Source organism: Emydura macquarii, unplaced genomic scaffold (assembly GCF_026122565.2).
Source record: "Emydura macquarii macquarii isolate MOO-44397 ecotype Brisbane River unplaced genomic scaffold, CSIRO-AGI_Emac_v2 contig_1477, whole genome shotgun sequence".
Taxonomy (NCBI): Eukaryota; Metazoa; Chordata; order Testudines; family Chelidae; genus Emydura; species Emydura macquarii.
Window position 1 is genome coordinate 19917728 of NW_027131614.1, and position 22957 is coordinate 19940684.

The window sequence follows — 22957 nt, forward strand, 5'->3', positions numbered from 1 at the left end:
TGGTCAGAGTGAGACCAAGCCTAATTCTCCTCTCACAAACACAGGTTTCAGACTGATTTAACTCCACAGACTTCAATGTAATTACTCTTGATTTAGTTGGTTTATAAGTAAAGGAATCTCAGAACTCATGTGAATGAGGGTGACATGGAAAGGATTTACTTTACATGTTCACAATGATGTCACCTGATCTCGCCAATTATTCTTCCTGTTGTAAAAAGATCAAGTAGTCTAGCTGAATGTAATACAATGTGACCACAGAAGGCATTTTTTATTTCAGATGTCTAATCACTTTAAATAATGTTTCTGAGCCTTATCAATTCCAAATAATGCTTTAAAATGGCAAGTTCTTTTCAAGGACAACGTTTGTCATTCCTCTGAAACTACAGTAATTATTGTTGTTTAATTATTTGATTTCCAACAACACCTAGAGACCTCAACCAATACTGGGGCCCCCTTGAGCTAGGCATTGTACAAAACATACAGTAATACCACCTAGCTCTTTTAATCAATAAATCTTAAAGTGCTTTCTCTGCCCCAGAGAATACATAAGCCGAATAGGCATGACAGACAAAAAGGTGAGAGGGGAAACAGGCACAGCACATGAGTAACAGATCAGGGAATAAAATCCAGATAGCGTGACTACTGGGCCAGCACCCTATCCACTAGACCATATTGTTTCCTAAATACATTTTAGATAGAATGTATTGCTATCTGTCACTGTAGATGGATCCATTTTCATCTCTGATCAGAATATTCAGTTTACAAAATAAAGATGCAAACAGAGAAAGAAAAAAGAATGCTATGGGAAGCCACTTTTCGAAAAAGAATTAAATACCTCAATACTACCTAAGCTGAGCTGGAACTACAAACTGCACACAAATTAGTTCTGAGAGAATTGTACCAAGTTGTTTAAATTATATAGATAAAGATATATGCCTTTGTTTGGAAAGATTTTGCAAATGAGATTGCTTTGAGCAGTAAAAGCAGGATCCATGTGTTTCTATGATCCTTTTAAGTCAAGTAAAGCTATTAAAAATAAATTTGCTTTGTGTCATTGAGTAGCAGTGCAATTTCTCATCAGCTTCCAGTATATTAAAAATACTGTTTAAAAATGCACAGAAATGGTATGAGGAATGAACTTTAATTGCTACTTAATGTTCACCCCTGTACATTCCTTTCTAAATATTCTATTTGCCTTCACATCCTCTTCCAGTTCTGTAATATTCTCATGCTGTATTTTGTGTGTGTGTGTGTTGCTGCTCTATGACAATTACTTAAGCCATAATAAAGCAAATTACAGATACTCCTTGGGAAAGCCTGGAACATGTTCTCTCACTATGTTTACGTATAATCACAAAAAAAGGCAGATCCTCAGCCTCTGCTCTAATCCCTTTCTGTTGCTCCTGTTCATTCATTTTGAATGGGAATCCCAGCTGAAATAAAGCTGGTGTCATCACATCTATACCATTCCCAACCTCACAGCTCTGTAAGGTGCAGTATAAAGGTTTAAAGTCACAAGTGAGCTATGCAAGTAATCCCAAACAAGCACAATTCAAAGTTTTGGTCCATACTACCTTGTATTCTGAATGTATACCATGTAATGCTGGGCCAGTGAAAGTTAGACAATCAGCAAGCTGGGTGACCTGTAAGTATCTCTTAAGGACATATCAAAAAGGTGTTGCAGTGGTAAATAGGGCCTTTCCTTGTAGCTAGTTATCAAAGCCCTGTTAAGTAGACTTGAATCTTTAACTGGTTTGCCTGTATTGTTGGAGAATCAATGAGTAAGTGCTAAATATGTCTATGCTTACCTGCATTCTATTAGAGAGCTAACAATGTGACCTAATTAGCTTGTAGATGCTAAATCCTGTTCCTGTTTTATAATGCTTCATTACTGTATTTGGAGATCAAAAGGGGATATTATCACTTAGATGGGATTTGTGGTGTAATATTATTGTCCTAATCTCTCCTCAAAGCTTGTAATTCCACATAGTAAACCACTTGTGAATTACTGTATCTTGATAGTTTGAATGGCTATTGCTAAAGATATTGTCTGAGAAAGGATCCATTGAATAGAGACCACAAACTGTTGGCTCGCATTCATCAAAGCCATGTGGTGTAGTTGCCTCTCAGTGCCCAGCCTGTTTCAACTATAAAGGAAAGCTTCAAGCCTGATAAGCAGACCTTTAAGCAGACCTGAGATTAAAATTAATTGGGAAGGTCTAAACCATAAAACCAAGGTCTCCAGGTAGACGTGGATTACCCTGGAATTCTCACAGAGAAACTCTAACAAACGCTACACCTGAACTGCCTATTAGAATGTAATCCTTTGAATTGATTCCAAAAATACTTTTACAAATCAGCAGCTTCATCATCTCTGCTATGAAATTGACCTAAGGACTTTACACAGATCATAGGTATATAGATCTCAATCATATGTAACTCTTCTTTCTTTTTCTTTTATTATTAAATCTTGATTAGTGAGTAAGATCTGAGACTCATACTGACCTGGGGATAAGTGTCTGATCCTTTGGGATTGGTGAACCTCATATATGGTGTTTCAGGTTTTCAATAACCTCTCCCTATATTAGATTTGGCTGTCTAGATAGGAACCAATGGCTGGATTCCTTAAAGGGGACTGGGTCTGGCTTCTTGTTAACCAATGTGGTATTGCAGAAGTTGTTTTGTTACTGGCTTGGTGAATCTAATTCTAGAATAAACCTCCAGACTGCCCTAATTTCTTGCCATCTGCCCGGAGTTTTGGCGTTATCAGTGACCCCCCAGGCATTCCGGTCACATACCATGTTACAGAATTTTTTCTATTTTAAGAAATATCTTACAGCATTTTTTTAAAAAAAGTATTGGGGTTGTTTTTGTACCCCTCATTTAAAGCCAGATGCCAAACCTTTACAGTTGGCCTAAAATAGCTTTTCCAGATTTAAAACTTACCTGGTTTTAAGATCCAATAATTCACGAACTTCTGCATCTAGTAGAAAGGATTGAGTCCCATTTAGAAGCTGAGATTCTCCCCTTTCAAAGCTCTAACAATCCTGTTTGGACTGTTGCATCAATGGGTGGATACAGCAGAGGTGGTGAAAAGTGGCTGATGCATTCATTTATCATGTGGCCCTGCTATTTGTCACATGGTCTATCAGTTCATCACATTAATGTCACCTCCACATATGAAGGGTATATGTTTGTGTGGATGCTTATAACATATAATATTAGATTCGTATACATCTATAGTATGTGTCAACTGGAATTATTGATGTTGAAGTTTATAGTGGGAAAACCATTGCTATCTGCGTAGAATGAATAAGAGCAAACTTTATAAAAATACAATACTATTCTTTAATAACTGTGCAAAACACTATACTGCAGTAGTAATATGGTTAGATGCAGTGTTTTGGCCCATTACTTTTGAACATTATTTTTATAGTTATTCTCCCGACTGGATGTTTTTTGTTAATAACCCAAGAAACACCAGATCTCCCATTAAACTAAAGAATTCTATTTAAATGTTATTTTAATTACTTTGCAAATTTTCTTTTACCTTAAATGTACTGTGGTTTCATTTAACCAATGTTTGTGTGTCTTTATTTTTGCTTGCAGAGTTGTAGGACATCTGAAAATAGCTGAGCACCAGCAGGAATAGTGGGAGCTATCTTGGCTAAAATTAAGTTTAAGTTCTGTCAATATTTATGATTTCTGATCCTTTCATATTGCATTATTATCGCAACATTGTTTAAAAATTCCACTCCAATATTTATGTCAAACACCCAATTCTCTTTCCCTTTTGACCATTGTCAAAAGAAGCTGTAGAATAATTTAGTTTCATTTAAAATAAATATATTTTGGAGATTAGGAAGGGTTGCCACAGAGAATCTAGAAAAATGCAGAAGAATAGACTTCTTGGGAGCTAAAGAGAGAGGATGAATGAGACAATCCCTTAAATGACAATATTTACATTTTTCGTTATCTGGTAAGTGAGCCATCATTTTATCGAGTCTTTTGTCCCCTTCATGATAATATATTTTACACAGGGTTTTGTTGGGTTTTTTTTCTCCTGTCAAATAATCTTTATCAAAAGCTTAGAGCTAACTTGTTAAAGGAAATTTGATTACATAAAATAAGCTACTTGTTATTTCACTACAATATGGCATTAATGGAAATAATGTGAACGATAATGGAATTAAGAACTCTGAAACAGCTCAAACAACATCCCATTACATCAGGCTAATTCCACTGTTTCAGAGGTAATCTGTTCCACACCACTTCAGTGGGTTTATGCAATCAAAGCAAGAAGTTGTTACCAAGGAAACCAATCAACCCAAGACACTTTGTGTGTGAAAAATTCAGATATTTAAAAAAAAAAACCCCAAAAACCCTAAAACCACCTTCTAAACTGGCTATGCCTTTGGAACTTGTGTGGTCATTGTGTGACTGATGTTTTCATGGCCAACACATTGGAGACTGGGCTGGGGACCTCTGATTTAAAGCATAGGCTGCTACAGCTTGAGCTAAAGATCCAATCCTCTGTAGTTGGGGGCTGTAATGGACTCTCTCTGTGGATTAGCACAAGGGGGACCTGTAACACACACTAACCAGTGGGTTGCAGATGCAAATCAGATCATTATTTTTCTTACCCTTTAGTTAAATCATGTAACCAACGGTAGATAAAATAAGAAATTGTCCTTTACATTTTAAAAATACATGTTGTTTTCTATTGGTCAGCGAAAGAAAACAGTTTACCCAATATGATCAGTTAAAACCAAAGAGAGCATGAAAGTAAGTTATTTGTGGATGTATTCCCTTTTGTTCTCACACAGTCTAGAATTGAAAATCAGCACTACTTTGAAGGTTGGTCAACATTATGGGAAGCCTGTTGCACGGTATTAACTGACAGCACCAATTCTCAGTATCAATAGATTGGCCAACAATCTAAGAGTCTTAATTCTTACTATGATAAAGGAGTTTGTTTCAGAGCAGCTGGTAATTGCTAGCTGGCAACAGTGGATACTGGCAAGAATGAAATGCTGGAGCATCTGCACTGGCATTGTCCCCAGCACAACAGGTTTATTATAAATGGCTATGCAAAAAATGATTGCAGAAAAAATGGTATAGAGCATTAATGAGAGATGCAAAACAATCCAGCAGATCTCAGGACATCTTCCTGAAATGGTCTGAGAATGTAAAATTCAGAAGGGACAAACTGGAATGCATCATGATGCATTGTTAACCACTCAGGATGTAACATACATTAAGTTTCTATGGACAGGCATTACAATATCATATGATATTCAAAGGAAAAAATTATTTCCTAGGAACACAAACAGTGTCATGTTAGCTCACATCAGTGGCCCAACTAGTCTAGTATATGATTTCCAACAGTAGTCAGTGCCAGATGCTTCATAGAGAGATGCAGAGAGGCACAGTCCCTCTCAGAGGAAGGGCACAGTGAAGTTCCTAATATTTCCAACCCAGTAGGTTCCCAACATTTCCAATCTTAAAATACTCAAAATTGATGAGTCAGGGTCTTAAAAAAAATTCTAGAAGATATATCTATCTTGATGCTGAGCTTTTGCATATTTGCTTTCTGGTCTTTGCACCTTTATGATTCCCATTTTCAAGTTTTTCTCCACAAACATAAAGGACTAGAAATTTACTTAAAAAAACTAAAAAATACAAAGAAGAGTCTCACATAATTGCACAACTCCATGAGCTGGAGCTCTAAGAAAAGACATACAATAAAATCGTGAGAGTTGGCAAGACAGAGCTCCATAAACACAAGGCTGTTCCTAAATGGCACACTTTAGCCCTGCAGATTCCAGTTCAACAAAGCCATAGGAATATTACTGCAAGCAAAAGGAATTACAAATGGTGCAGAGGTATTTTCTATTGAAACAAAAAATAAAATATTTTATGGCATGTGATCTTGGAAACAAAATTAAAATGTATTGCATCTGGCACAGCTTACTATCTCCAACCATAATCATGGATACCCTTTTTTGGATCAACTTCTGTAGGTGAAGTGGGTCCAATAAGTGATATTACCTACTCCACCTGTATTGCTAATATTCTGGGACTGATACGGCTACAACACTACTACATACAATAATCCTGGATGTTACTGTCATGTTAGAACGAGTGGCTGTAAGGACATACTGTAGATACAAATATTCAATAGGAAATTAATTTCTGACTGAACAGAAGCACTAAAATGAAACTGTCTTGAACATATGGAAATAACACAACATTAATTAAACCTAACAAAAACTTGCTTGCTTCAGGGGGCTTTGTTGTAGCTGTAATTCATTTGTCTTACTAAAGAGAGCATACGCCACATTACAGAATTCAGTCTTTTAAGGTAACTTTACTGGTTTTGACAAAAGGACATAGACCTGCTATTCACACTTGCAGAGGGTAATTGCCAGAATGATAGGTCAGTTAACCAAAGCCCCAACCCTCTCATTTATTTAGTTTGAATGAAATAATTTTTACATGGGTGTCCATTAGTTACATTTTGGGGGAGGGTATATTATACCTTTGGAAATATATCCAGTTTTTTCTACAGTGTTTGTTTAATAAATCTTATCTAAACCAGTGCTGTACATTTTAATTACAGTTTTTATTATTAGCTAGAAGGTTGTATATAAATACACACAACAGGACCTCCAGTGTCCTGGAAGCTATGTTGATGCTGAGTGACCCCCTGTCAGGTTCTTCTGTCAACTCAGAACTTGCATATATTTCTTGCCTTGTAGAAACAGATAAGGCTGGTAAAAGGGCAGAGCCACAGATCTCTTCTAACTCTTCCTCTATACTCTACTTCTCATTCCAATAAGTAGAAGAGAATGCAAGACCAGTTTTATTTCATTATGTCCTGCCATCTGTCATGCAGTGAACCCTAAATTAACCTGAAATATTCAATATATTTTTAGACCTTTGAAAAAAACTTCTCAAAACAGGAGCAGGTTCCACTCCCTCACCACTTTCCCCTCCCCCCCACCCCACAAGAGCACAATAACCAAACAATATTTGTCTCTTGCTCTTAGTGAAGCATGCAGCTCTGCTTGTCTTTTAGTTCATAACAGGACGCCAGAAAATCTGCCTTGATTCATCTTTCACCAGCAGAACAAGAATCTCTGATGGAATGTTGTTCTAAAAATAAACTGCCCTCTAACAAGAAGGTAGCTTGTAATTTCAAACTTCAGGATTTTGCGTTTAGCTGCAGGATGTTCTCATTTGTAAAATATCAAATATAAAAAAATGTACACACATGATGCTCTGTAGAAGAAGTAAGATTTAATGCATTCTTAAACCTCTGTTTTCTCTGAGGCGGTTATTAAAGGGTTGGTTAAGTGAGTGGATGTAAGTCTTGCTCTTTTAAAGCGTTAGTCTCCTCAAGCACTTCCAAAGCATTAACAGACATTTATATGAAATGTGTTTGATAGTTTATCTGTAACATCCTTTACCCTTCTACTTTGATATCCCTCTCCCCTCCTACACCCATGATAAAATTTCAGTTTACTCTGGCTTTTTGAGATCCAGCTGACCACTTTGCTATTTGTTACCAGAATGTGATACAACAAACCATACTCTGTTGTTACACACAATCATTTAAGGCACTCAAATGTCACGGTGATGAGAATGATAAGAATCTAAATAGATTAGCACTTGTTGCCAACATTTTAAAATATTACATTGTTCTGTTGCAAACAGAAATGAATCTATGTCTCATTTATTGAAGAATTAAACCTTTTGTAACATTATTTATTTTGTTTGCTTAAGATATGGACAACCCAAGCATGGTTATACCCCAAGAAGTGACTGCAAAAAAGGCCCCATAGAGGGTGCACACTTCATATCTCCAAATGTTTCTATAGAATCTTGCTCAATTTGCACATAAATGACTTTTTGTTTATTTGATTTACAACTGCCTCCTCCACAACGCAGCCTGGGATCTAAAAGTTGAGGCTGGTTCTTTCTAGTTCACGCATTTATCATCCCCAGTAATAGCAATTCTGATTTTGGAACTTAGTTAAGAAGTTGATGATGCCTGAGCTAGCCTATAATCCAGCCCATTTTCTGCATTTATATGGGTTCTGCAGTGCTAACAGAAGGAGAAAGCAGTAAAATGTGTTTATTTCAGTAAAGTAAGTAGATGAGACCTGGAGTACTTACAGGGCAAAGATCTATTAATTCACCTTGACCACTCTTTATGTTTCTGTTTGTTCCTCAGACCTTTTTCAGTCCAGTTAAAAACCACTATGGAAAGACATTCCCATTGTAAACTAAAGCAGCAAAATCCACATACTTTATCCACATGCTTGAACAAATACATACAGTAATAAGAATTGTTTTCCCTCCCATTGGTCCAATCTATATACCAGGTATGAATGAATTCCCATTATGGGTCAGATCCGATAGTCTTACTCACATTATACATTATCTTACTACATGAAAAAAAATCAGTAGAACTACTCACGGATTAAGGTATCATTCAACATAGGAAGGTTATAAGAATTTGGCCCTATCTTAGTAGAAGTCTATTAGTATGCCTACACAGCAAAAAAACCTGACAAAGATGTTTAGAGAGCCCAGATGAACTGACTCAAGTTCACGGGGTGTGAGCTGCAGGGCTAAAACAGCAACGTAGAAGTTTGGCCTTGGGTCAGAGCCCAGACTCTGAAACCACAAAGGGCAGAGGAGAGGCTATCTTGGAGCCCAGGTTCCAGCCTGTGGCCAAACATCTACAAAGCTATTTTTAATCTCATAGCTCAAGCCCTGCAAGTTTAAGTCAATTGACCCTGGCTTTGAGACTTGCTGTAATAGGTTTTTTGGGATTTTTTTTTTTTTGCTGTGTAGACATGCCCTGTGATGTCTGACTACACAATGAATGAGGGATTTAAATACCAAGTATGTTATCACCATAAAAATTCCAACCAGAACAATAATCAAGGAAATGAGAGGCAAGAGCCAGTAGGGTTCAGCACCCACGTGCTGACTGAGGATATCCTGGAGAGTGGGAAGGCAGAACACCCAATGTTTTCCTTAGCAACAGGTTTGCTCACACCTAAAACTTACTCTGCATATTGTACAATATATTATTTTCACAATAAAATAGTTAGCAGATATTAATTTCTATTCTGGTAAATCTCAAAGTTTATTAAACAAGGACAACATTATTGTTAAAGGTCTAAATTTTCAAAAGTAACTAGTGATTTTGGGTGCATCAGCTTTTCAGTGCCCAACTTAAGACATGTGGGCACCAAAATCATCAGTCACTTTCAAAAAAATGATTCTACCACGAGGGAAAATAAATCCTGAACATCCCTAAAATGCAAAGTCAGTATTTTTGGCATACATACAAATTTGCTTCAGATATATCCCAAGATCAATTTGTTATGGTGATGAATTTCATAGGTATTAATTATGTTTGGTCTTTTTTTAAAATTAACATTAAAAGGGGAGGATTAATGTAGAAAACCAGAACAAAAATATAAAAGTATTATTGACTTCTGATGGTGCAGAACAAAAGAAGATTAAGATGTGCATATGTGAGCCAATTGGCTGAAGACAGAGTTGAGTGAAAACTATTACTGATCACTGATGATCTAGTCTGGATTCATTCGTTTACATTTCTACACTAATTGCTTAACATTTCCAGGTCTCAAAAGATGAACAATAGAAATTTACTGAATCACTGTATGACTCCAGTCAGCCAATCATAAGCCAGGATTTTTTCATGTATGAAATAATAGCAATTGATATACCACCATGTGTGGTTCAAAGGATAAAAATAATTTAATGGGTAATATCCTCTATTCTGGTTCAGACTTCTAGCTCAGTGTGCAAACTAGACAAATCATTAGAAAAGTTATTTAATAGGAATAAAAATATTTAGAATTTGATCTTAAAATTTTTTAAATACAAGTGGCTAGACACTAGAAAATAAAAATGCAGAATGAAGGGTGTGTATATCTGAAATGGAACTTTATTACATATTCATTAGAGGGCCTATCAATAGCTAGAGCACCACATGTAGAGAAATGCAAAAAAATGTCAGAAATAAAATATTCTGTTGTGAATTGCAAAGTAAGAGGAAAGCATAAAATAACTTACACATGAAAGATAATTGATGTCAAATATTACGTCGATCAGCTTATAATTAACTTGCTACCTCCTTTCTCAAGACTATTTTTCAAAAATATTCACCCAGGAATTTACATTTTGTTTTTGTTGCACTCTGTGTAAGCTTTGCTTTAGCGCTAACCTAGCTTTTATACCACATTGTTTCAAAATGTTAAATCAGATACATGAAAAAAGTAATTATATGTTCAAAACATTTTGTCCACATAGACTTTTCCACTGTCCTATCAGGGTGCACAATCTGAGTAATTTGAGAAAGGAAGCTTCCAGGCTCACTTGGCAATGCCATGACAAATGGGTATGATTTACACAACTTGGGCTTTGTGGACTTCGTTTGAAAATGACAGAAGACCTTAAACTATGTTAGGCCTCCAAACAGTGGTCTGGCAACTCAAATTGCACTGGTCCTCCAACATGTCATAGGTTTACAAACCTTTTCTATTTCCACTTCTCTGATTCCAGCTTGATGTCTCATGTCATTTAGTGCCTTGTGGTGATTGTGAATAAACTAATCAGTTTTATAGTGAACTGCATGTACTTTTTGACTAAAATGCTAAATCAATGTTCATATTTTCAAATATGTTGCCCGTATTTTCAGAAATGGAGCTCCAAGATCCAGGTGCAAAAAAGCATCTGCAATTGAATTGCTTGTGTGAGCACCAAAGCACTTTTTACATGCAGACCTGGTGCTTGCTTGACTGTTCTGGCCTCCGCAGCCTGACATCTTCCGGCTGGCAGAGACAAATAGGAATACTGGGTAACCTTGCAAATGTCTCAGTTTCTGCATTCCATGGCACATAATAAGACGAAATACACAACATGTATGCTTGCAGCCACACATTGATAACAGTGATGGGAATAACCAATTATTCTTGAACGTCTGAGGGTACATTTTTCCACCGCAAAGGGGAATATTTTCTCACCACCCCTCCTATCACCAGATGTTGTTTTGATGACCTCAATTATTACGGTGAGAATGGAATGTAGTCAAGGGTGAGAACCCGATGTAGGTGATAGAATACGTAATAATTAATAGATAAGTAATGAGGTGAAAGTTGTGTATAGAAAGGTATAAAAACAACACCTGAAACAATACCTGAAAGGTATAACATCAACACCTGATTCCATGGGAGGTGCTGTCGGTCGGACCAGAGGATCCACCATCTCCCTGGCAGGGCCCCTGAAGAAAACCGTTCCTGTATACAGCCTTCTGAATAACTGCTTAGCTCTCCAGGTTTAGTGAGTATGATATATTGTAGTTAATTTTAGGCTTTGTATTTAAACTAGTATATTTATAGAAAACCAAGCACATTCAACGTTACTGATCTGCAGATCAGGTGTACCATGTCTCATTGGTATCCATACTGATCACTAAGCGTCCAATATCAACAACATGCTAAAGCCTTGGCATAAACTTTTTAACCCAGGCCTGATTCTGATCCCATATGGGTTTTGTGCTAGTGTAACTCCATAGGCCCATAAGATTATCTCTGATTCACTCTTGATAAGAGAGAGAAGAATCCAGTTCAGTCCATTAAATGCTTGTCATTTGCCAGCTCATTTGCTAGGGACAGCAATCACTGCAACCAAAATTAAATTGAAAATGTTATTAGTCATAGTATGTATCTATATTTGTATAAATATGAAAAGATGGTAAGCATTGAGCAAGCTTGTAGAAGCCAAGGAATACAGGATAACAGTGAAGGGCAACCCCATGTGTCATAGCTTCCTTGGGACTTTTTTGATTCAGAGACATACAGCAGTGTCCTTAATGAGGGCACCTCCAAGATTAAAACATGTTCACAATATTTGACTTGCTGCTGAAGTATCACTGGAGTCAGCAAGACTACACAGATATAGGAATCAAATGACTCAGCACTTGACAAATAGCAGAGGACTGCCAAATCATTGTTCATATGACACTGAACACTGGGATATAAAAGAGTTAGGTATATCTATAGTTCCTGGGTTCCAGTGGACTCCTTTTGTCACCTCACTCTCTGCAAATAGCTAATAGAAAGTGGAGAAATCAGAGACCAATTAGATCTCGATGATGACAAGAAAAACAAATGGTTATCACACTTCTCTTTATTTTATTAATTGGGTGACAATTTTTACATGTAAACTTAGTGCTTGTGAAAGTTATTAGGCTGACAACATTGGAAAATGAAAACTAATTTATCCACAGAACTCATGCAGCATAGGCAACAAAATTGCAAGCTTCTCATTGACCCGCTATTGTACTTTCATCACTAACCTCAAAGGAACATAACCATGGGTCACAGTTTGTTTAATGTCCATACTTTTTCCATCCTTGGCTTCTCTTCAAGAGCACTAATAAAAAGACATTTCCTGCACTATCAATTGCTATATGGACATCTGTCCACTTGGAACTGTACTAAAAATACTAACTCATTTTATACGCAAGTGCTAAAGCTATCAAACGATAATGATCTTGGTTACTATCAATCTGGGCTAGATTCAAACCAATGACCAAAAATAGTGAAAAGCTTGACCCCTTTCCATTATGGAAGCCAGCTAAATTGGTCCTGGTCTGCAATCTCTGAACATATTTGGGAGGATGTCCAAGGTTTAAGAGAAGTGCTGCCTTGAAAGAGTGAGAGAAGCAGATCAGCTGTTGGAATACAGCCCTATACACTAATAACTGCCATATTAACTGCTGTATATTCAATGCTGGGGAGGGCGAGTATCTTAACTAATGAGATATTCTGAAAAAGTGAGGTCATTGCTAAAAGAAAATAATTCAGAAGCACGGCTCTTCATATACTTGAAGTATATTGAATATACTGCATGTTACTGTTTGACAAAGACAAGAAGATTGAAGGGTAAATTTTCAATATAACACACAGAGACTTAACTATACGACTCCCATAAATGTTAATAGGAATCATGTAGCTACATCTTTGCGCAGCATGATGAAAATTCACTGAGGAGTATGAATCATTTCTCAGACTGGGAAAAGTACATTTAGAAAGTTGAATGCTGACATAAAGGAAGGCATGCCCTGTGCACAGCAGTGAGAAATATTAGATGTGAAAGTTGGTTTGGAAAAGTGTCCAAAAGAATATGAAGGGACTTAGTATCTTAATATCTAAGGCAGGGGTGTCAAACTCATTTGCTTTGGCGGGCCAGATTTGAATTAAATATACTTCAAGTGGGCCATACATACCATAAATCAAAATACAAGGCACAACCATTTTTATGTAGTATTATATTTTATTTGCTAGGTATCTGTGATATAAAAACTGCAGTAAATTCACTTCTACAACTACCACTATTTTACGATTCAAAGAATCGATCCATGATTAAGAATGATAGTACAGCGTGATGCCCCAAGACCACACCGTCCCTCTCCCACCTCTTGGAGCCCTGTGTCTCGTGCACACAGCACTCCACGTGCTGCCGCCAGAGCATACAGATCTAGTGGCAGCACGCACCACCATGAGATCTCGTGGCGTTGTACTCTCTGGTGGCAGCGCGCACCGCCACGAGATCTCGCAGCAGCGCGCGACACCGCCAGAGAGTACAACACTGCGAGATGTTGCAGCAGCGTGCACTGCCAAAAAGGTTGGCGGGCTGTATTCGGCCCACGGGCCAGATGTTTGACACCCCTGATCTAAGGGGTTAACTTGAAGATAAGAGAGGAAGAGAGGATACAAACAGACTGGTTTATAAAATTAGAAAGCCAAATACAAGCAGGATCTTCAGAAATTAATTAAATTTGGTTTAAGCATGCTATACCCAGCTGCTAGCAAAAGAGAACAGGTTGTTTAGGACGGAAAACAGAAAGAAGGGTTCTGAAAAAGTTTAATATCAGGACCATCTTTATTTACCTATATAATATACTGGTTTGTGTGTACATATGGATCACTATTCTCTGCAGATAGAGAATCAGTCCTGCTTGTGATTATCTGCACTTTAGTACCTGATTTATAGAGAGTAAAAATCTTAACACAACTAATTCAGCTGGAGATCTGCTATAATTCAAAAAGTAAGTGCCTTTGGGGTTTTTTTTTGGAACATAAATGTTTTGAATTCTATCCCTGCTGATGACCCAGAAACCAGTGTGCCCTTTCTGGAGACAGCAACTTAATGGAGTTCCACTGATATAAAATCATTATAAGCAACAAGAGAATCAGGCCCAGAGAACTGCAAACAAAGAAGTCCACTGTTGATGAAAGTGCAGGATGTTGCTCTTAGACTTTTAATGCAGAAAATGTCAACCTCAAAATTAAAATTGTAGTTAGTTACCTCAGAGGAGTGTTGCAAGGCAAAACTCATTAATGTTAGCAAATTGCATGGAGATCCTCAGATGGCAAGTGTAATTTGTTACATAAAAAGTTAGTTTTTATGGCAGTGAACTAATACAAAAACCAGCTTAGACTTCAAAGGTTTGAATTGTGAAAAAAAGCTCTTATTTGATGCAAATCCTAAAGGACTTTATTTTCATTGCCTCTTTTAAAAAATCCCTTTGCACAGATGGCATTGTCACCCAGCTAGAAGAGATCATAGATAACATCACCACCAAAAAGTTAATCATAACTGGTCCTTCCTCAGATCTCATTTTTGTAGCTGTCAGTTGACTCATACCTGGGGGGTGAGCGGAAGGCAGAGGGGAAATGTGAGCACTTAATCCATGCTATTTTACCTCTGAGTTCCCAGCTGGAGCAGCCTATCAGGCAGCCAAAGAGTCTCTGCCCTTCGACCAATGCAGAGTCACTGGCCTAGGCACCACCTCCTTTCAACATCATTCCCTAATGCCCACAAAAACAAATGACAAAAACCAAAAACTCTTGCTTTGATTTTTTTAGTTTCTACTCCCACAACTCAGAGAAAAATGGTGAGAACCCCATGCAAAGGAAGTGAGCCCGACTCTGCCAGGCATTGAGCGCTTCCTGCAAGGTATTACATGCCCTCATTTTCCACTCTCCATGGAAGCTGCAAGAGTGCAGTAACTTGCAGAACGAAGCCCTTTGAGCTGAGAAGCTTTGCACAGCTCTAGTGATGTCATTTTCCCTGTATATACTGGGACGTTATACTAAACATGAAGCTGAGATCATAGGGAAAAGGAGCTGAAGAAAGAAGAAAAGACACTGGAAATTTAAATATTTATGAAAATGCCCTTACGGCACTTTGCTGTGGCACTGATCTGTTATTATAAACCCCTGTCCTGCAACCCACAGTTACATGAGTGAACTTTAGCCAGACAAGTAATCCATTTGAAGTCATGAAGTCTTCAACTCCATTCTTCAGTGCAGGGGATATGTTTGGAGGATGTCTGAAGATTGCAGCTGTGTTTTGTATCTGTGGAGAGCAAGGATTTGGTCCATTGACTTCAGTGAGGTTACTCATGTGACTAAGGAGGACTAACTATGCAAATAGGGGTGCACAATTGCAACATTTAAACTTTAATGGTAACCCTATTTTTATGCTATGATCTGTAAAAATAAAGAAGCTGAACATTTTTTCAAGTGCAGCACTAGGCAAAAAAACAAAAAACAAGACATTCTTCCAGAGAGACGGATAATCCCTCACTTCTCCATGGTGAGTATGCCACCACCACCAACACTAGAGCGCTGGCTAAGATGTCACACCAACCAAGAGCAAACAGTGGTAGGGGAATTCCAGGATTCATGAACCCACAAAACAAAAAAATGACTATTTAAGTTGCTAATATGCTTAAAAATCTTTGCATTGTTTATTTTGGCTAAATGTACCTATTTAACCCATATAGTCTTTGTTTTGTTTCTTCCTTCATATTTTTTTTACCATCTTTAGACAGAATTTGAATATTTGTAAGAGTTTTTCCAAATTTATAGAGCCTGCGTGGATACAAAATTTGGATCCCATCTGTCTGTGATCCGCAAACCTGGCCTGCAGATATCCTCATCCAATAAAAAGCGGATATCCACAGATTTGCAAAATTTACTTTTCCTGAAAATAAACAGATGGTTTCTAGCATTGACTGAGCTCTGCAAATACACAATAAGAATCGCATTGTGACTCTTAGTTAGCACAAAGTGCTATGTATTCCCTGAGTATAAAGAGAGTTAAAATATTTTGAGAGTAGTTAAGCAAGCAAAAACATTTGCTGAATATTTACTGCTACAAATATTGCATGATATTTATGAAGGTCATGAGATAAGAGTGGAATTACTTTACAATGCTTGTGCTTTGATTAGCCATTTTCCTGCTTGTCTTCCTTCATGTAGATTCATTAATACACCTCTAAGACTGTCATTATCCTAATGTTTAGAAGTTCTTTTTAATTAGTACTCTAATTCCAAATAACACCAGTTCAGCAACTGCTGTTCTCTCATTCGAAAAGGAATTGCTGTGGTAAATGCACTAGCTTTTTCATTAATCTTTTCCATAGAACCTGTCTAAAATCCAGTCAAAGAGAAAATAATGCTAAACTAAAGAAGATAGAAATAATATGCTTCCTATTCCTCCTTGCCAGCAAAACTTTATTATTATCACCATTATTGGTATTGTGCTAACACATGAAGGCTCCAATAACCATTGGGGGACTCCATTGTGATAGGCGCTATAGAAAGACACAAATGCTGTTCAAAGGATCTTACAGTCTAAAGCATAAACCAGTTGTCAACCTGTAGCACAGTTCTGCAGTCCATATGCTGGTAAAACTACTATTTGCATGCATAAGAAACATAGTATTACATTTATTAACTTTACTGAATCAATTTGTGAGGGATATCAAACATTATATCCTTACTGTAATTTACTCAACAAAAAAAAAAAATCTACGGTTCATCATCTTTAGTTTCTTGTGGAACTGACAGTAATGTCATAGCTATAGTTACATTTCCCTTGTTATAATGGAGTGACTCCTCAGACTCTGGCTTTTGTAGCTGTGCCTGCCAGTTATTTTTTCCTGGCATATATTAAATTATTATTATATATGTAAGCAATTGTAGACTCTGGGCTAACAATGTGCAAAGGAAGAACTTTGTCATCTTCATGTAAATGAATGATCAAAGTTAAATTAATGATATCTTGGAGGTAGATGGGTTAGTAGACACTAACTGTGGATAATTATTTTTAAAATGTACAGGTGAATATGCTTGATTGCATCCTTCTTCATGTGTAATATGTCTTCTTCCATTGTAAGCATTTCAGAACTGATACTATCACAGTATGTTTATGTACAGCACCAACTACAATAGGATCCTCATCCTAATTGGGCCTCTCCGAACTTCTAATTATTTTATATTCATATTTATATTACAGAATACTACTACTAATTAACAATATAAGCAATGTAGAATTTAGCAGTTTTTTAGTAAGTCTGATAGCATCCTGATTTTGAGAAATAACTTTACATTGTAGCAGTCTTCAGAACATCTATGATGCCTAAGCAATGAAGGATCTGGTTGAAACAAAAACTTTATCATTAACACATAAGTGGTGGAGTTTTCAGAAATGCTCCATGCTATCTTAACTCTGACACCATAGAGGTTAATGATAAAACTTCCATTGATCTGAATAGGAGCAAAGTTAGACCAACAAATTAGTGCTTTTGGAAATCTCACCTACAATTATATTCCTTCCAGTTAATTTCGAAGTGGAACTATAATAGAGTGTAATAATGACAAAAATGGTTTCGCCCTCTTGCACATAGTTTTAATTGTTCAGATTTCTTGGGTGAGATCCTAATCTAATTTATGCTGATGCAAATCTGAAGTAATTCCAGTGAAATCAATCGAGTTACTTTGGGTGGGATCCATAAAAGTACATAGGCAGCTAAATCCCATTTTTGAGCTCCACTGAAATCCAATAAAACTCCTGCTTTGCTGCTGCCTAAAACCGTAGGTGCCTAAACTCACTTGGCATCTAAGTTTTTGTAGTAATCATTCCCTGAGTGACCATGTTCCTGCCTCTGAACGTGTGCACTGCTGCCTCATTCTAGGCACATTATCTTCCACTTAAGTGCCAAAGTAACCCATCAACCAGGGAAAAAGATAGGGACTCAGCTGCCTAAGTCATGTGCAGGACCCAATTCAACAAGCATACTCAGAAGCCATCTACCAGATCAGGCCCCTCAGGCAAGTTCACACAGAGCAGTGGAATTCAAGTGTGGTTAGGGTATTCATCTGTGATGTCAGAAATCCATAGATAAAGTCCACCCTCCGTCCTGATGAGAAGGACTCTGCCACTTCTCAAGTGAGTGTCCTAGCTATAGAGCAGTGGTTCTTAACCTTTCCAAACTACTGTACCCCTGAAGCCTGAGTCCCACCCCCACGGGGCTGAGGCATGTAACTTAGTTTCATGGCGCCCCTGTGGCTCCAGGCAATTGCCTTTCTTGCCACCCCCAATACCAGCTCTGCACTTGCGACCCCTCTAAAACCCCAGGTTAAGAAACACTGCTATAGAGTAATTTTTACTCTTTCACTGGACCAATTAATATTTAGTTTTTCAATTATTTAATTAAAGTGGATCACTTTCAACAGCAGATTCTGAGGGAGCCCCATATCAGATTGTCCCTAACTCAGTAGTCCCCAAACTTCTTATGTTGCATCCCCCCTTATCCCTCTTCCTACCCTGTCCCCTTGCCCCTCTCCCCCGAGTCATGCCGGGGGCGGGTCACTATTGGGGCCGGAGCTGCGGCTGGTGCCACGATCGGGGTCACACTCAGGGTGGGAGCTGGGAGCCAGGAGCTGAGGCCAGAGCCGCAGCTGGGGCTGGAAGCGGGAAACCACGGTTGGGACCGGGGGCCTAGGCCAAGGGCTGCTGCTAAGTGCAGAGCCGGGGCTAGGTGTGGAGCCGTGGACCGGGCCAGGGTCTGAGACTGGGGCCACTGCTGGGAACAGGGTTTGAGGCTTGGGCCACAGCTGAGACTGCAGTGGAGCTGCGGCTGGGCATGGGGCTGGAGCAGAGCTGGGGCTGGAGCAGAGCTGGGTGGCACTCCCTCTCTGTCCCCCGTGGGGGTTGGCCTGGCCCCACCACACCACCTGAACATTCCTCCACACAGACCCGGGGGAGGGGGTGCACCCCACAGTTTTGGGACTGCTGCCCCATCCTAATGGTTAGGGCTTTCATCTGAGAGGTAGCACATCCCTGTTCAAATCCCTTCTCATCAGGCAGAGGTTGGTTTCACACATCAAAGGTGGATACTGTAACTACTAGATTAAATGTTATAAGGCTGCTGCTGCCTGAGAAGCCGCCTGAGGGGCCTGATCCAATAGGCAGCCTCTGGGCACACTTACTGGATCGGGGCTCGCATAAGACTTAGGTGTCTGAATGCAAACCACCATAAAAATATATATAAGAAAAATGCAGCCTTTGGAGGGAGTGTGAATATTTTTGTTTCCATTGGTTTAGTTAATCTTTCTAAAAAAATGTACACACTGGAAACATGTATTGTCTTTCGCTGCATTTAATCATATATAGTGTGCAAAAGATTTTTAAATCAAGCTCCACTGGAAAGTACTTTCATTAGCACAAAATAAAAGATACGGCGAGGGTGCCCCCCCAAAAAAAAGCAAAGCAAAAAAAAAGAGCCCAATTAAACTAACAAGTGCTCTGTGTATGCGCGAGTGTGCTTAAATAGGGGGCATTGAGGTTTCACAAACAAAACAGGACAACCAGGCTATTTCTCTAAGATCAGCAAACACTCCTGTGTCTCCTGGATATTCAGAGCCCCACCCTCTCTCCAAATCTTATCTGGAATTTATCTTATCTGCTAGTTTTGTTTTTCTCTATAGTTTTAATCCCAAACTTTTCTCCCTCCTTACACTTCCCCCTCCCCCTTCGCCTCTAAGAGACTGACCGCAAGTCCCTTTCTGTCTCTGGGCATTGGTGAATCAAAGAGAGTGTTGGAATCCATTGCCTTTGTCTGACAAGTCGTCCATCTCCCGGTAAAGGAGGGTGGTGGTTGCGGGTGGGGGGCAGAGATCTGGCAGGGGCTTTGTAACTTTTAGAGAGAACACAGGGGGAGATGAGGTGCCATTCTTCAGCCAAAGCTCCTTGGAAACACATCTCACCTTGTGAGAAAGTCTGCCAAGAGCCAGACCCTCCACCAGGGGAACAGAAGAAGGCAAGGAGAAGGAGGGAGTGGGCTGCTCAGACATCCCAGGGATTTCTACTGCACTTTGAACTTAAATGAACTAGTCCCAGACTTGATGGAGGAAGAGGAAGCCACATCATCTGCTGCTGCTGTTTTGTGAAGAGGCATCAGCGCTGATGGGAGAGCTTTGTGGGAGGGGACCAGGAGTGGAGCAGCAGAGTGGCAGCTTCCAGTGGCAGCTGTTTGGGCCTCCCCAGGACTATTATACCTGCCACCCATACTGACAAAGGTTTGTTTAACCAGTTCTTAAAATCCTCTAATGATGGAGGTTCCACAACCTCCCCTGGTAATCTATACCAGTGCTGGACTATCCTTATAGTAAGACAGATTTTCCTAATATCTAACCTAAATCTCTTTTGTGGCTAATTAAGCCCATTATTTTTGCCCTACCTTCAGTGGACATGGAGAACAATTGATCACGGTCCTCTTTATAACAGTTCTTAACATATTTGAAGACTGTTATCAGGTCCCCTCTTAGTCTTCTCTTCTCAAGACTAAATATGCCCAGGTATTTTCAACCCTTCCTCATAGATCAGGTTTTTAAACCTTTTATAATTTTTGTTGCTCTCCTCTGGACTTTCTCCAGTTCATCCATGACTTTCTTAAAGGACAGCATCTGGAGCAGGACACACTAACTGAGGCCTCACCAGTGCCAAGTAGAACGGAACAGTAGGACGAAACTTTGTCTTGTATACAACACTCTTATTAATACACCCCAGAATGATATTAGCCTTTTTCACAAGTGCACCACATTTTTGACTCAGTCGTATTCAGTTTGTGATCCACTATAACCCCCAGATCCTTCTCAGCGGCACTATTTTCTAGCCAGTTATTCCCCATCTTGTAGTTTTCCATTTATTTTTTCCTTCCTAAGTGTAGGATTTTGCACTTGTCTTTATTGTATTTCATCTTGTTGATTTCAGACCAATTTATCAAGGTCATTTGAATTCTAATACTGCCCTCTAAAGTGCTTGCAACCATTCTCAGTTTGATGTCATCTGCAAATTTTTTAAGCATACTGTCAACTCCATTATCCAAGTCATTAATGAAAATGTTGAATAGGACCTGTGGGACTCCACTAGATACCTCCTCCAAATTTCATAGAGAATCATTGATAAGTACTCTTTGAGTATAGTTTTTCAACCAGCTGTGGATTTGTTTTATAGTAATTTCACCTTAGACCATGTCTTCCTAGCTTGCTTATGAGAATGTCATGTGGAATTGTGTCAGAAATCTTACTAAAATCACTATTTATATATTATAAAATCAAGTATTGTGGTACTGCAGTAGCTTTAGTGTTGTCAACTCTTAAAATAATTGATGTTCTTCATAAGGCCCCACTGTGACCATGGGAGCTCCTCAATGCCAACCAGCAGAAGCTCACTATACCATGAATCACATCAGGCATGACACACTCATTACCCATACACACTGTTGTCATAATCTGTATCTAAAAGGAGTTGTGTAAAGTATCATTTACAAACTGGTAAGATGCTGGTCCCAAAAATTCATTGTGTGGTATATGTACAGGGCATGTACAGAGTTATAAATGTGTGCTGGAGATACGTTCTTAAAAGGTGTTTGGCAGGCAGCACATAAAGCCCTGCCTGCCCTAGACAAAGGAATGTGTATTTACTTGTATGACCAGCTTGATGGCAGAGGACAATGAAAAATACATTTACATGTAAGGTAAACAAAGCCATCAAGTTAGCAAGTAGGGAAGATGACTGCTTAATAATGATGATGAGGGATGGAGTCTGCACCCTCAAAAAGCCTTCCCGGCCCTTGAAACAGGAACAATAAATTTTGGGGTAATAAAAGGGGGATGAAGACATTTGAGCTTTCCATCACCTAAGGGATAAAGAGGAGCAGAACCATGAAAACTGGATCTTCTTACCCTGAGAGACAAGAGTGGTGGGAAACTGACTATAGGTGAAAAACCTGCTTAGATAAATATGCTGAAATTAAGTTTTAGTCAGTAGAAAGTGTGTTTTGTTCTACTTGTAACCATCCCTGTCCCTTTCATTCTTACCTGTTTTCACATAAATCTGTTTTTTGTTAATAAATTTATTCTTGTTTAATTACAAAACTATATTACTGCTGTGTATTGGACTGTAGAGTGAGCCCTCAGTTAACCTAACATACTGGTATGCATACTGTCTCTTTGGGGGGAGCAAACTTAATCATTTCTGTAAGTATCCAGTGAAAGGGTCTGGACAATGCAAAGAAACATCTTTGGGGAACTTGGGAATTGGGATTCACTAGCTGTTACCTACAAGGTAAGGTTTGGACTGGCAGAATCCTGTTAAGTTTGCTGGCAAGGCAGACAAGCTCGTGTGTTAGCAGCAGCATAGCTCCTACTTGCTGAGGCTGAGCGGGGTAGCAGCGGCTCATAGTTCAGGTTACCTTAAGGGAAACATCACATCCACATACTGGAATTATGAGATTACATGAAAATAGTACCTTGAAAGGTTCTAGCATTCATATTGTGAAAAAAGCTTGAAAACATGGCTGTAGTGTATTCTTAAGGCTCAAAAACCAAAACCAAAAAAACTGAAGGTGAGTAAAAGAATCCAAAAATTTATTCTTTATAAAATATCATTGTTTTTATCTAGTCAAGATTTTTTGGGATCTGACTCTGATTGCTGGAAACTGAAATCAATTGACATTCGGAGCCCCCCAATACTTTTGAGTATCTGA

The 22957-nt window shown here is 38.6% G+C and overlaps 1 protein-coding gene across 1 annotated transcript in view; it reads right to left on the reverse strand.

Annotated features, from left to right (window-relative positions):
* Positions 1-22957, reverse strand: part of XKR4 (XK related 4) — a 275125-nt gene that overhangs the window by 205185 nt on the left and 46983 nt on the right. The gene's annotated exons all lie outside the window — the stretch shown is intronic.